This window comes from Pipistrellus kuhlii, unplaced genomic scaffold (assembly GCF_014108245.1).
Source record: "Pipistrellus kuhlii isolate mPipKuh1 unplaced genomic scaffold, mPipKuh1.p scaffold_m20_p_4, whole genome shotgun sequence".
Classification (NCBI taxonomy): domain Eukaryota; kingdom Metazoa; phylum Chordata; class Mammalia; order Chiroptera; family Vespertilionidae; genus Pipistrellus; species Pipistrellus kuhlii.
The window spans coordinates 77,501,253-77,516,353 of NW_023425540.1; the positions used below are offsets into that span (position 1 = coordinate 77,501,253).

The 15,101-nt window shown below is 49.3% G+C and overlaps 1 protein-coding gene across 2 annotated transcripts in view; it reads right to left on the bottom strand.

Annotated features, from left to right (window-relative positions):
- The window catches only part of CALN1 (calneuron 1), a 409,706-nt gene extending 396,886 nt beyond the window's left edge, over positions 1–12,820 (bottom strand). Inside the window, exon 1 of one of the 2 annotated variants that reach the window (XM_045571227.1) lies at positions 12,674–12,820. The gene's annotated coding sequence lies outside the window, so the exon portion shown is untranslated. Of the gene's footprint in view, positions 1–3,819; positions 4,031–12,673 lie in introns of those variants that run through there. The other variant, XM_036410358.2, reaches the window with a different exon arrangement.
- Positions 12,821–15,101: the final 2,281 nt, after the last annotated feature.

A 15,101-nucleotide genomic window follows, 5' to 3' on the forward strand; every position in this document is an offset into this window, starting at 1 on the left:
GATTTATGAATCTCGTTCCTAGGAGAGGAGAGGCGATGGAGTACAGGAAGGGGGTAAATTGTCTTAAACAGAAGAGACACTGTTCCTCGGCTCTGCAATTGGCTTCACCTCCTCTCTTTAACCTGTAAATAGTTGTATTGCCTTAAAATCCAGTCCTTCGTCTTCTCCATCCATAACTCACCTTCTGGTGATCTCATCTGAAACAGCTTTAAACACCGAGTGTGCTCTGATGGCTCCTATGACTCTGTTATCCAGCCCAGATCTCTGCTATAAACTCGGGACTGCCTACTCACCATCTCTGCCAGAATGCTCAAACCCTTCTTGAAGTTAACAGGAGGAACACTGAATTCCTCATCTTCTCCCAAACCTGCTCTACCCCCAGTCATCCCCATTGGAGGCCAAAGAAGCTTGAGTCATCCTTGACTCACCTCTTTCTCTCACACAACTATCCAATCCATCAGCAAATTCCGTTGCCTTCATCCGGAAGGAAGGAAGGAAGGAAGGAAGGAAGGAAGGAAGGGAGGAGAAAAATTTTAAAAATCCGGATTCCTAGCACTTTTCACACCTCCACTGTCCCCCCTGGTCTAGGCATATGCCCTCACACTGGGGGTTTTTATGTATCTCCTAACTGGCCTTCTTGCTTCCACCATTGACACCTACAACCTTTTCTCAGCACAGTAGTTAGAAGAACCATTTTTAAACATCTCTCCTGTGTTCCCAAGTGCACTTGACTCTTGCTGGTCATAGCCTCTACCCGTCTCCCAGGGGCGCACTGTCCACTCCCGGCCCCTGCTCCGGACAGAGCTGTTGTCACTCTCGGGCCGGTACCCCCACCCTGGAGCCAAGGACATCCTAGTGAATATTAGGTGGCAGTGGTGGTATTTGTTGTTATTATTATCATTATCTTGATACATATTTATTAAATCAATGACTTCCCCCAATAGTAGCGGCTATAAACAGACAGACTTATTGGTTAATTGATTGATATATTGATTGAGTTGTTCTACGCAGCAGAGAGACAGGGAACGTGCCTCCTTCCAACTAGAGCTGTTTTCTCTCTCCAGAGCATGAGGACGGGAAAGCAGCTCGTGGCTGAGGAAGGCAGTGGTCACCTGGACTCTCCTCGGCAGCCAGCCGGGCCCCAGGAGCGCTCCAGGAGCCCACGGGCACTGTTTTTTATTACAGTTCTCAAGAGGATATATTTTAGCCCGAATGTATTACAGTCATGGGACTCTTTGATCTGTCTGGCTCAGTTGTATTTCTTAAATGAATTGAGGGAGAAGTGGTTTCGCTTAGTCATTAAAAATCACCTATGTTGAAGGTTAAATGTCCACAGACCTTCCTGTGTAGATGTTTTCTGCAGTTTCAGCCCCACACTGGGTCCTGTGCTAGCCATCAGGAGGGGCTGATGGCACGGAAGAGGTGGCCCCTGCCCCAGAGAAGTCAGGGTCCAGGGCCCGTGAAGGAGCCATTGGACCTGTTTAAATGGTTCCACCCTCCCCGTTAAGGTTTACTTAACACAAGGCAGATGCAAATGGAAGAGGGAAACATTATTTTGGGTCTTCTGTGTGCACAGACGTTAGCTAAATTACTCCATTTGGTCCTGACAACTTCACCACATTACAGATGAAGAAACTGAGGCTCAAAAGATGACTAGGTAACCGGCGTGGGCCACACCCAAGCACGGGGAACTGAGAGGCCAGCGAAGACCTGTCCTTCCCCCACGGCCATGCCCTTCCCACTCCAACACCCTGGTGATGGGAGCACCGCCAAGGCCTCAGAAAGAACACCCGAAACCACAAAGCCACCACGTCGCCCGGTCTAAGCCGACTCCATTAGGATCTACTTACAGCTCCCTGCGAGCCAGCAGCCATCCAGTAAATTAAAAACAAAACACATACATACATCATTAAGCTGCAAAGGAAAATGGACACAAAGGAGCAGTCTACTCCTTTCCTCACTGTCCCCGGATCCCACCAGGCCAAGGACATGGTCACACAACAGTGACATCACTCGGCCTCTCCCTGCCTGGGCAGGGGTTCTGTGCAGCCCCGTTTCTCTGGGCGGAAGGAGGCGTTGACTCTTGAGCAATAGCACCTGCCGAGGCAGGGGCCCAGGACGGTGGGTTCCCCAGAGGGTTGGGGACAAGAGCTATCTAGAGAGGAGCTCCCGGGTTGGGCCCTCTACCTATGAGCTCAGGTCACCCTGCTTCCAGGACCACAGTCCTACTCACATCCCAACCCCCGGCGTGAGCCGGACCCGCACTGAGCCAGCCACAGACCTGCTGCCGGGAAGCAAAGCTGGAGGAGCGCACCCGCCCAGAATGCCGCCTCCCACAAGCCTCCTCTCCTCATTCTGCTTCCCTCTTCCTGCCTCCCGGTGGCTCCGGGCCCCAGGCTGCCTCCCTGGGAGCCTATCCCGGAGTCCACCGATGGGTACGGTGGTTAGGAATCCCAGCATGCTGCGCCTAGTCCCCTACCCGGAGCCACAGCTGAGAGTTCATTATTCTGAGACTTGGAATCACACAGAACCCGTGGCATCTGGGAGGCAGACATGCTGGCTTCCGGGACATTCATCAGAGAAAGTTCCCAGCCTTATGCTAGCTGGGGGGTTGGAAAGGGTTCCGCTGCACACACCCTCACTACTGTTTGTGTAAACAGCTCAGGACCCGCTGGCAGTAAGTTTGGGGGGAAATCCCCGCTCCTGTGAGCTGTGTTTTGGCTCAGATCCCACTCAAAGCTCGAACGGCAATGCTCATCGCCCACCGTGTTTGAAAGCCCCTGGGAAAGTCGGTCAAAGTGCTTTCACTCCCAAGCCGCTCTCCTGGGGGGCCAGGGGGCAGGCTGGAAGCCTCCTCTCAGGGCACACGGACCCTCGCTCTGGGCCATGGGGACTGCCACTCAGGCGCTGAAAATGGCTCCGCTGCCTCCGCCAGGCCTGGCTTTCAGGGACATCTGTGAAGTCGTGTCAAGCTGACTGAGGGGAGACCTCTCCTTCGGGTGAGACTCGAGGGGAGCATTTCCCCAGGAGGAAGCCGTGGGGGCTAACACAAATCAGGGTTTGCAGAGAGATGTTCTCTGGGCTCCAGTACAATTTGCAAAATGCAATGTACAATAAAATAAAAAAAAAAAGAAGAAGAAGAAGAAGATAAATCTCTCCCTCTCTGCCAGGCTAGAGCAGATTCCTGAATAAAAACAACTCTTTGCAACAGAACCTCAGACTCGCCTGGAAGTGAGTTTCCTCAAAAGGCACGGGGAAAGGGGCAGGAATTCCTGAAATCCTGCAGCAAGCCTGTCACCGAGCAGCCTTCAGAGGACAGGGGAGGGGAGCTGGGGGACAGGAGCTCCTGCCGGGACAACGCACGGCACGGAGAGAAAGTTGTACGCAGCGAGTTTCCCAATAAGGGGCACAGCCGCACAGCCATCTTCAGACCGACCGAGAGGCAGCTCATTGATTCCAGGAGCCAGTCAAGTCAGGGTTATGCCCTTTTCATTCTAGCCTGAGGGGAGGGACCCGGCCAGGAGGGAATGGGGTTGCATGATCCCAGCTTGAAGGAACATCTTTCCTGGCTCCTCCAAGCCCAGGGGGCAGCCAGGACCGAAGCGAACACATTGGGAGCTCCCTCCAGACCCCCGGCCCCTCCCCTTCCTCAGAAACCCATGAAAACTTGATTTGTCTCAACTAAACACAAGCTGGGAGGTTGACGAGGAGGCAGAGGGGAAGAGGGGAAGGAAGGGGGGCCAGGCAGCATCCATGCAGTCGGTTGTACTATTGATTTCGAGCCACAGAAGCCCCAGAGTGCCATCATAAGGATCATACCTCCTGCTGATCTCGGGGGAAATTCTCCAAGATCCATGGCTGGGAGTTAAGGAGAATCTCTAAGCCTTCAGGAAGGAGCAGAGAGAGCACTGCAGCTCCTCAGAATGATGGACCAGGGCGAGCTTTAATTAACAGGGTCTGGTGCCTCTTCTTTTTTGGTAACTGAGCAGATTTAAAGGGCTAGAGTCCCAATTCGGAGGGTGCCGGTGCTGCTCTTGCTGCTGCCGTGGCTGCTGCTGGAACAGCGTCCTGCAGCCCTCCCTTCAGCAGGGAGACGGAGCTGTGAAGGTGGAGAAGTGCAGGCGGGAAGGTCGTGGCTGCACAGTAGGAATCAGAGCCACAGGGCGTCCGTGGTCCCCGTGCTGCCTCCTGGGGCAGCGAGAAAGGCGGCCTCCTTGGGCGCGAGCAGCTTCGGGGACACCCTCCCCAGACTTGGAACTGATGGACGGTGCCCCAGGACAGAGTGGTCTCTGCTGTGCTCCTCTCCTGGGAGCACCGCTGGGTGACAGCCACCATGTAAGCTGCATGCACACGTGCCTCCCCTTAAACACACATGTAACGTCTGCCCATGTACCTACCTACTTACCCATGTACCTACCTACTTACCCATGTACACATACATATGCTTGTCCATGTGCACCTACATGCCTGTCCACGCACATACACATGCCCACCTTCCAAACACCCAGATGCAAAGTCGCGTGACCTGCAGCCAGCCAGACGCCCTCCCCAGGTGCCTGTGTGTGTGACAGGTGGAGTGCCGAAAGGAATGGCTGTGACACAGAGCCCGCCAGGAGGGAGGACACACATGTGTCCCTTCCCTCCTGAGCCTGGATGGTCTCGTTAGAACAGCAGCTTTACGCTAAACAGCAACGCTCTCAACAGAAAGAGGAAGCAAAGGTCGAAACACAGACCTCAGAAAGCTTGTTCTGAACTTAACCAAGTCTTGGCTCGTGGGGACAGACACCACAGAGGGCGTGCAAAATCGTCCCCAAGGGCCTCGGAGTGAGCCAGGGATGGAGTGGGGCACACACTCACCCGATCCAGCCTCTGCTCTGAGAGGCAGGGCCTGCGTGCAACCCACGCAGACTGACCAAGGTCACAGAGAGCCCTTTCCGGCTGACCTGAGGCAAAGTCACCGAGCAAAGCCGTCTGTCCCCTCCTTCCCCGCAAAGCTCTTTGTGCCCACTTCACCCTTGCCTGGCATCTCCCTCCCCCCTCCGATGCCAGAGTCCTCACATCCACTGGCAATAAAAACCTTGTCAGCGGAGAATCTGCCATCGCCCATTGAGACATCAGCTCAGTGTAATTTCCTGTCTCCTTCTCCCAGAGAGGCGTGCGTATGGCACCCTCTCCCGCTTCAGAAAGTGCATAAGGACAACGGTGAGCTGGGGGCTGGCTGAGGGGGAGATGTGTGCCTGACACAACACGTTCCCAGACTCACCACCCCGGAGCCCCCCCCCCCCCCCCCCCCCCGCTCCTCATGGGCATCTCCCAGGAAGGTGGACTCTGGGGTCTGGAGAGGCTTGCCTGGCAGAGATGGCAAAGAACCACTGGACAAGGAAACATCTGGAGGGAAATTCCAAGCTCTGTTCCTACTGCCTGCCCCCAAATCCTTGGGATCTCTTTTCCAGTTTCACGAATCAAGTTAAGTCAGTCCCACAACTCTCAGACTGACAATGAAGACAATATTCACGCGGGAAAGAACAACAGCCTGGCCGCCTTTGCTTAGGAAAAATGGAGGTCTCTCTCCACGTTACCACAGCTGACGCCAGGATGGCCTGGAGGGCCCTGGAGAGCTGGTCCTGGGACCCTCCATGGGCCTCCATGCCCCGTAAGTCTTTCCTCCACTCTCTCTGGAGGCTCCTCAGTACAAAGAGCTATGAAGCCAGAAGCAACAGAAAAGCTGGTGGCTTACTCAGCTCTGCCTCAGCCCCGGCTGAGTAAGGGAGAGAGAGGCTGACTGCCACATCCACCACCAAGAAGTGCCCTTGAGAGCGTTCAGACCTCTCCAAGGTCAAACCAAAGAGACCACACCCAGAGAGAAGCAGGTGTTCCCTCGCCTCCAGTCCAAGGTCCCCTGTCGGCACCCCTTTAATAATGACCCGCCTCTTCTCCTGTGATTGACAAGTGGGAACATCCAGCTCTTCATTCCTATCTGCGGGAGCTTAACTTCATTGGACTTGTACCAGATAAGCTTATCAGAATACCACTCGGGAGGCCTAATCTCCGTTTAAGGTAGGTCTGATTTGTGGGGCCTTGAAAGGAGCCTGTCCACAAATCTGCTTTTGCAACTCTGGTTATTCTCTGTGCCCCTTCCGCTGGCTTCCTGCTAGTTCAGCCAAACGGGGACTCAGAGGGAGGAATGCCGCAGAGGATCGCTTTGGGACTTCCTGCTATCTAAGACCAGCCTCACTGCACCCCTTCAACAGCCAGCACCAACTTTGCCCTGGTAATAGCGGTGCTGGCAGCAACTAGACTATGACCCTCGGTGGTCAGGCCACCAGCCATGCCCTGGTCCACCCCGGACCCTCTGCCCCTCAGCATGGCAATCCTGCTGGGTTGACGGCTCCCTCAGGGGTTGAGCATTAGCCCCCTGAGGTCCCTCCTAGGCCAGATGAGACCACTTCTTCTCTTTTGTTTCCCTAGGGCTGGGGACAGAAGCTGTTCTGCAATTATCCATTGTTGGTTATTTCCCACTTTGCACGTCCAGTGTAACTAATTCTCTGCCTAAACGCCATCTGTTTGAAACATGGAATGTGGTTTGTTTTCCTGACTGGACAAGAATTTTCCAAATTGGAGTGTTCTAATAGTCATGATCAGGCCATAATCAGAACATTTTGGCACATGTCACATATTTTGTCATATAAGTGTTAACAGATTACAAGAACTTACAAGAGAGTAAAGTTTTTTAAGATCATTCGGCAGGTCGGAGCCCATTGGCACATTCTTATAGTACGGATTTGTTACTTATTATACCACATTTGCAAATATCAAAAAGAAAAGGGAAAAAAAGGCTCCCAGACTAAATTTAGATCAAAACAAAAGAATTCTAAGGCATAATTGAGGAAGTCAACTTCGAGAGACCTGAACTGAATGCCAGCCCGGCAGGGAAGAACTCTGGGTAGCGTGCACATTACCATTCTGCTTGTTATTTAGCTGTGTTAGGGGCATCAGGTAAACGTTAATACATTTCACTAATATCTTACGACTTGGGCAATGTAGGATATTAGGCAATTGGAGAGCCTAATTCATCTCTCATTTCATCCCCGCGGGGGTCTATGTTCTGAGAACAACCCATCGAGAATAAAGGACCCCTGGGCAGAGCCTGGACAAGGTGGCCTAGGCTAGGAGGTTTGAGGGAGGACCCTGGTGCCTTTTCCTCCACACTGAATGCCTGATGATGAGACCTGAGCGCAAGCTGTGGTCTGACATCTGCCCAGACACAGATAGAGGGGCAGGAAGGCCTGCTCTGAGCGAGGCCCTGTCCAAAGAGGGGGTGGGAGACGCTCTCTGCAAAAACAGACAGGAAGAGCCGCACAGTGGCCCTGCATGGCCATGAACTTTCTGGCTACAGGGACCAGACCCTGCCCATTCATCTAGGTCCGGGCTCTGCCTGGTGATTAGCAACCCTCTTCCTCTTGGGAGGCTGATATAGAGAGGGGCTGCAGAAAGGCAAATCACAGAGAGCAAAATCGTTCCCTCCTCTACTGGCAGGGGTAAGGATGTGGGGAGAGTGGGCAAATATTTTTGCAGGCCCGGCCAGTATGGCTCAGTGCTTGAGCGTCATCCCATGAGCCCGAAAATCACGGTTCGATTCCCGGTCAGGGTACATGCCCAGGCTGCGGGGTCAGTCCACCATGTGGGGTATGCAGGAGACAGCCGATCAATGATTACCTCTCAGCCGAAACCAGTTTGGCTCAATGGATAGAGCATCGGCTTGGGGACTGAAGGGTCCCGGGTTCGATTCCGGTCAAGGGCATGTACCTTGGTTGCGGGCATATCCCCAGTAGGGGGTGTGCAAGAGGCAGCTGATAGATAACTCTCTTTCATTGATGTTTCTAACTCTCTATCTCTCTCCCTTCCTCTCTGTAAAAAATCAATAAAATATATTTTTTTAAATGATTACCTCTCATCATTGATGTTTCTATCTCTCTCTCCCTCTCCTTTTGTCTCTGAAATCAATAAAAATATATATATTTTAAAATGTGTTTGCAGTCCTTCACATCATCCTCTTTACCTCTTTCCACTCTTCCAGGATACCACATGCAGTGGGATCCAGCGTGTGCTACCTAGAAGTCTGGCCTACTCAGTCCTTCCTCTCCATTCCCACTGCAGCTTGCTCCACTTGAGCCCTTTTATCTCTCATCTGATCTCCTGCAAGAAATTTCTAAATGAATCTCCTACCTCCCTCCGTTCATAAATACTTCCCAGTGTCCTGCTAGGCACCAGAGATATGGTGGCAAACTGGGAAGAGGAAGCCCAGCCCTGGAGGAGCTCAGGGGCTGGCAGAAAGACAAACGTCAAACAATTGCAAAGGAGATAAGGACAAAGAACAGGACGTGCGGAGTGCCACCGCCGATTCTCATCACAGGACTGACTTACTCCGGGAGAGCCAGGGAAGGCTCCTGAAATGATGGTAAGGCTGGGACCTGGAAGATAAGTGTTGATGTTTGATGGAGCAGAGATTGCTCTCGACCGACAGAACAGGCTCTGAGGCACCAAGCAAGAGTGGAGAATGGAAGAAAGCCAAAGCCAATCAAGGAGAGACCGATTCGTGGTCAGATGAAGAAGTGAGCAGAGCGTTCGGGAGGTCTGCAGACGTCATGGTCAGGGAGAAAGGAAGCTGCTACTGAGCTAAGTTGGATTGTGACATAAAAGAGCCTTCATCCATATGGGAACGCTGAAGAATCTGCTGTACATTGAACAAGGTTTACAATTAGGTCAGTCCTTCTAAAATACAAAGCATTTGCTACCCATGGTGTCTGGGATAAAACCAAACTCCTTCATCTACCAAAAAGGCCTTTTTTATAAGCTGCGGACCCCAATCTACCTTTTCTTACCTCTCATCCCAGGGCCTTAGCACATGCTGTTCCTCCAGCCTGGAATATCCTTCTTTGCCACCCCGACGAACTCCTACTTATCCATCAAGGCCTTACTCAGATGTCACATTCTCTAGAACCAACGTTTCCCCACCACCTCCTTCTCGCAGGCAGAAAGGGGAATCCTCCTCTCTTATAGCAATTTTTCCTCCCACATGACTGTCTCCCACTCTGTAAAGATAATGGCAGGGGTCCTTTGCTTACTTCTTCTTAGTTCCTGGTATAGGGTGGTGCCACAATAAGTTCTGGTTAAAAGGAACTGAAGAATATATTTGCACATTGATAAGCTAAGTGATATAAAATGCAAAATTTATAAAACTCACACCTGTGACATTTTAATAAAGTTATCAATATGTAGCCATTAATGGTCTGTAACCCAAGGAAAATCTGTTCAACAAGTACGTAATTGTCTTATTTGTTAGAATAATACACAAAATGATACACAAGTCATCATTTCTTAATTTTATCATTTTCCTCACATTAGTCAGATTTTCTAGAGTTGTGCCCCCACCCACAGAAATAGACCGGCCCAAATGCAAGAACGAAAGGCCTGCTGGGGGAGCTGCACTTCTAGCCTTGCCCGGGAGTTGCTCAATCAGAAGAAATGTGCAAGATCCCAACGTAAAGAGTAAGAGGTCCAGCATAGCATGGCTTCCCTGTGCATGAAGTACAGGTGCACAAGGTGTGGAGCCACCAGCTTAAGTCAAAGCGCCAACTTACAGCCTCCTCCGATGAAGGTAGAAAGATGCCCACCTCATTCCCCGGGTGGTAAAATGGAGATGAAAATCCCCATTCTGTGTGATTTTTGTGGACACATTGGATCAATTATATAAATGTAAAATCTTGGTCAAAATCTTGAGTCCAGATCTAACTTCTTGATCAGCTCTTAGGCCCTGTTCTGACATATCCGGGGTCAGGCTCCACGGCCACACTTACCTGGAGGATGTGGGTTTAATGCGGCAACATTCCTCCCCAGCTGTGTCCCCAGAGCAGAGCACAGAGCTCTGCCTGCTTTAGCCACCCGTGAATCTGGGTTTGCTCTGTGGCCCAGAAGACTTGCAAATAATAGAAACAGCACCCTGTCTTGTTCTCTCCAACCCTCCCAGATTCCTCTCTCTCCAGTTCCCCCTCTTTCCTCCTTCCTTCTCTCTACCCCACTCCTGAGAGAGTGGCATGAACTAGACAGGTGAAGGATAAAAATGTCACTAGTGAAATCTGTTCCCAAGGATTGGTGACCTCTGGGCCTCGGGATCCACCTCTAAATCCAAACACAGAGGTGCAGCCCGGGCAGACATTGGCTTCCCAAGCTGCATGCTGGCTAATGCTGCAGCCCTCAGAGGTGGGGAAGCAGGGAAGCAGGGAGGCAGGGAGGCATCGCCGGGTAAATTTTCTGGAGGCCATGAGCAGCTCATAAACAGTCTGATGAATGACCTTGCTCCATCCACCTGACCTTGGCCACCAGCACAGCTGGCTATGCCCTTCTGCAAGGCTCTCAGAGCAGATAAAGTGGCCCCAGCAGGGCACTCCGGATAATGTAAATTTTGAATGTCAGTGTCATTTCCTTAAATCATATTGCTGTCACTTGGCAAGGCCATCTACCGGAGCTCAAAGGCCCAACTCCCTCTCCTTATCTCTTAGCCAGGAGAGATGCCAAACTCAATGATAAAACCATTGGCTTCTAAGAAAACAAATCAGTCAGACGAGCTGTGTATAAAGACACAAGCTGAGACCAGTAGAAGCAAAGGAGAGGTATGTCCTTGGCCTCAGTATTCTGGGTCCAAACACAGAAAACCCCACTGTGGAGAGAGAGCAACAGTCAAGCTATGAGGTTCTGGGCACAAGGCAACCCTGTCAGGGATGTGAGTAACCCCCAAACAGCCCTATAATCCAGGTCTGTCTGGCCAAGAGATGGAGCTATGCAGGGTGGTTTGAGTGGGGTAAGGGATGGGACAGCCAGAATGCTCAAATCACCCACTCTCCTCCCCAGACCAAAAGACCCCCATGTGGTTCACTCCAGCCTAGCCACTTATCATGGTCCATTCTGAGGTCGGAAGGGATTTATGTTCCCTCTGACCAGAGTTCTTATTCATCCCACATGACTGCTGCACTCCCAGTTCAGCTAAAGCTTCAGAGTCCAGGCTACCAAACCCAAATATCCTGGACAGAGCGCATCAGGGTATCTCAAGGGCCTCTCTCTGGTCTTTCCAGAATGAGAATTCGGGGATCCGAGTGCAGATGAGCATGCTCCTGGGTAACTTTTATTTGTTCTTCATGGCTCAACTCAGACATCACCTCATCAGGAAGTCTTCTGTCATACACAAGGTTAGGCTTCTGTTCCCTGCATTCTCAAAGCATCATGTACTTATCTAGACTTATCACATTATATTGTAAATTCCTGGCCACCCCTCTGCTTTCAAACACACGCTAGACTGTGTGCTTTGAGCCCCAAGGGGCTGGCCTTACTGGCCCTTATGGGGGGTTATATAAGTGACCTTCTTCATCTGCCAGGGGCCTAGGGACCCCCAGCCCCAATTTGAGTTTTAATACATGGCCTTTGTCTGTCTGTACCAAGATTAACATCTTTTCACTCACACCCAACCCCTAATTGCTACAGCCTGGGAAAATGAGAAGTGAGAATTGAAAACAGGGCTCCCAGAAGAATTTGTAATGTCACAGTCAAGGTTGGGAGAGAGTCAGATACTCTTCCAGGATAATAAAGTCCAAAAAGTATGCTATCAGAAAGACATGAATCTTGAATGTAGACCACTGAAGTCTGTGGGAATGAGATGAACACTTTCAGTGTAAGCGACTTGATATATAAAATACATTGGGATGATCATAAAGGAACAGAAAGAAAAAGCACGCTTCTATCCAGAGAGCAGGGTCCTCTCCCTTCTCCAATCTGACTCTAGGTTCCAAGCCTCACTCTCAGCGGCAGTAAAATGAATGGGGACTCTAATGCATATGAGGAGCTGGGATGCCCCAACCAAGGGAATAGCCCCAGCCTGGGGAAGGAGGAAAGCAAAGAGCAGAGTGAGGATGAAAAAAATAGGTCCAAGTGGGATAGCTGGTCGACCAAGAGGACATTCACATGGGAGACAACACCCTAAATACCATTACTTAGTATTATGCAAGGGTTTGAGCCAATTCGTTTGAAGCCACAATACCCACACCTTGGCCCATTGCCACCCCAGTTCTGTAGAGTTTAAACTCTATCACAGGGACCTGGATTGAAGAACAGGCTGAACTTTTCTTGAGGTCGTGTGTGTGTGTGTGTGTGTGTGTGTGTGTGTGTGTGGTGTGTTGCACACGCACGCGCAAAAAACTACCCGTCCTTCCCTTGGTCAATAATAGACACCTATGACACCTATAGGGTCACCAATGAGAAAGTAAGGGGATGCCTGGTGGAGAGCACTCAACCACAGGAGAGTCCACAGACCAGTATCTATGGGAAACCAATGGGTCGTTAGACTTTTAAAATACAATATACAAAATGCTATAAAACTTCAGGATGCTTTGAGGACACAGGGAAAGGACACTTTGGGCTCAGAAAGGCTTCCTAGAGAAGGCGGTGTCCGTGTTGAGCTCTGAAAAACAAGTAGAAATTAACCAGAAGCCATCCCTGCAATGCCCCCACGCCTGGAGGACAGCTACAGGCCCTCCTGCTGGTCTAAGGTGAGGAAACAGTGTGGGGTCACACACTCGGATGTGTTACAGCCTGTCAATTCCCCTATGAGGCCCTTTTCACTTACCTGTGTTCCTGGACGGGCTCCCAAACCTTTCCTGGACCTGCCAAAATGGTCCCAATCCTGCTAGCTGGGCTGAGAATATAGACTTGCAGTGTCCGCACACCGGGGAGCCCCGCTCCAGAGCTGCGCCCAGTCCGGCCCCTTGAAGCCCAATGAAGTTGTGCCAGTCCCTGGCGAGGCTGCCTACTCCAACTGCAAGAGCGAGAAGTGAGCTGTGAGCATCCTGGAGCCCAGCCAGTTCTCCGTGGCCAGACAGGCAGGTGGAGGAGGAGCAGGAGAGAGAGCCTTATAAAACCTCCAGAGGGTCAGGCTAACTCCCGAGAAGCTGTGGATCCAGCAAGCTGATGGAACCTTCTATGGCCAGGCAGAGCTCCCACCAGGCTGGTGGGGTGCACCTCCTTCCCCATTCCTCTGGAGACGCTCCTGCTGATCTTCTTTGCTGCTTCTCTCTGAGCAGGACCCCATCCGCAAAACGCTCCGGTTAGAGTACTCTGCAAAGAGACGGGCTGTTGTTTCACTTTAATCTTTTCTTTTTTAATACAATTTTTATTGAGGTAAAACTCGCATGCCATAAAATGGACAATGCAGTGGTATTTAATACATCCACAATGTTGTGCAGCCACCACCTCTATCTAGTTGCAAAATATTTTCATTATTACAAAATGAAAGCCTATATCTATTAAGCAGTTACTTCCCATTCCCCTCACTCCTAGGCCCTGACAACCACAATTAGCATTTTGTCTCTATGGGTTTGCCTATTCTGGATATTTCATATAAATGGAATCATAAAATATGTAATTTTTTTGTGTCTAGTCTCTTTCACTTAGCATAACATTACTAAGGTTTGTCCACATTGTGGCATGTATCAGCATTTCATTCCTTTTTATGACCAAATAATATTCCATTGTATATATATATATATGCAACAATTTGTTTATCCATTCATTTATTGCTAGGCATTTGTTTTTGTGGGGTTTTTTTCCCCCTAGTTTTGATTATTGTATAGTTGCTATAAAAATTCAGGGACAACTATTTGTTGGTTCAGTTCTTTGGGGTGGGAATCTTAGAGTAGAATTCCTGGATTAGATGATAATTCTATGTTTAACTTTTTTAGAATCATCAAAGTGGCTGAACCATTTTATGTCCCCACCAGCAATGTATAAGAGTTCAATTTCTCCATATTCTTACTAACACTTTTTTCCTTAATAGCCATCATTGAAACAGTGAAGTGCTGTTTCACTGGAGTTTTGATCTGCATTTCTTTAATGACTGATGTTGAGCATCTTTTCATGTGCCTGTTGGCCATTTGTATATCTTCATGGAAATGTATTTGCCCATTTTCTATTGGGTTGTTTTTTTCTGGTTGGGTTGTAAGAGTTCTTTATATCTTCTGGATACTAGATGCTTTAGAGATATAATTTGAAAATATTTTGTCACATTCTGTAGGTTATCTTTTCATTTACTCAATAATGTTCTCTGGTTGCCAAAACCGGTTTGGCTCATGGATGGAGTGTCAGCCTGCGGACTGAGGGGTCCCAGGTTCAATTCCGGTCAGGGGCATGTACCTTGGTTGCAGGAACATCCCCAGTGGGGAGTGTGCAGGAGGCAGCTGATAAATGATTCTCTCTCATCAATGTTTCTAACTCTCTATCCCTCTCTGAAAAAAAAAATCAATAAAAATATTTTTTTAAATAATAATAATGTTCTCTGGTGCACAAAAGCTTTAAGTTTTGATAAAGTCCAATTTATCCTTTTTTGTTGTTGTTGTTACTTATACTTATATGACTCTTGGGGTCATATCTAAGACTCCATTACCAAATCAAAGGTCATGAACATTTACCTCTATGTTTTCTTCCAAGAGTCTTATGGTTTTAGTTCTTATATTTAAATATTTGATCCATTTTGAATTTATATGTTTATATATGGTGTGAGGTAAGGGTCCAACTTCATTCTTTTTCATGCAAATTTTCACTTGTACCAGCGTCATTTGTTGCAGAAACCATTCTTTTCCCATTTATTGGTCTTTACATTCTTGTCAAAAGTCCATTGGCCATAGATGTAGAAGCTTATTTCTGGATCATCAAGTCTATTCCTTGGTATTGCTACCTATACTGTGCTAGTACCACACTGTTTTGATTTCTATAGCTTTATAATAAGTTGTTAGATCTCTTTCCTTAATCTTGTCTAAACCTGTCAAGAGGAAGTGGCCTGAATCAGTGCTCCTTTTCCTAACTGAATACATCATAAATAACACCTTACTCTAAAATGTCCTTTGAAACTGTGGATTATAGCTCTAATCTGAAGTCAGAGTAAGAGGAAGGAGAGGGAATAGTAAGAGCCATAAAAGAATTGCCTCCTTCAGTTCTCCATGGAAAGCAGGGCATGATAGGGTGAAAAGAACATGAGCACCAATGGGTTTCAAGCCCAACTC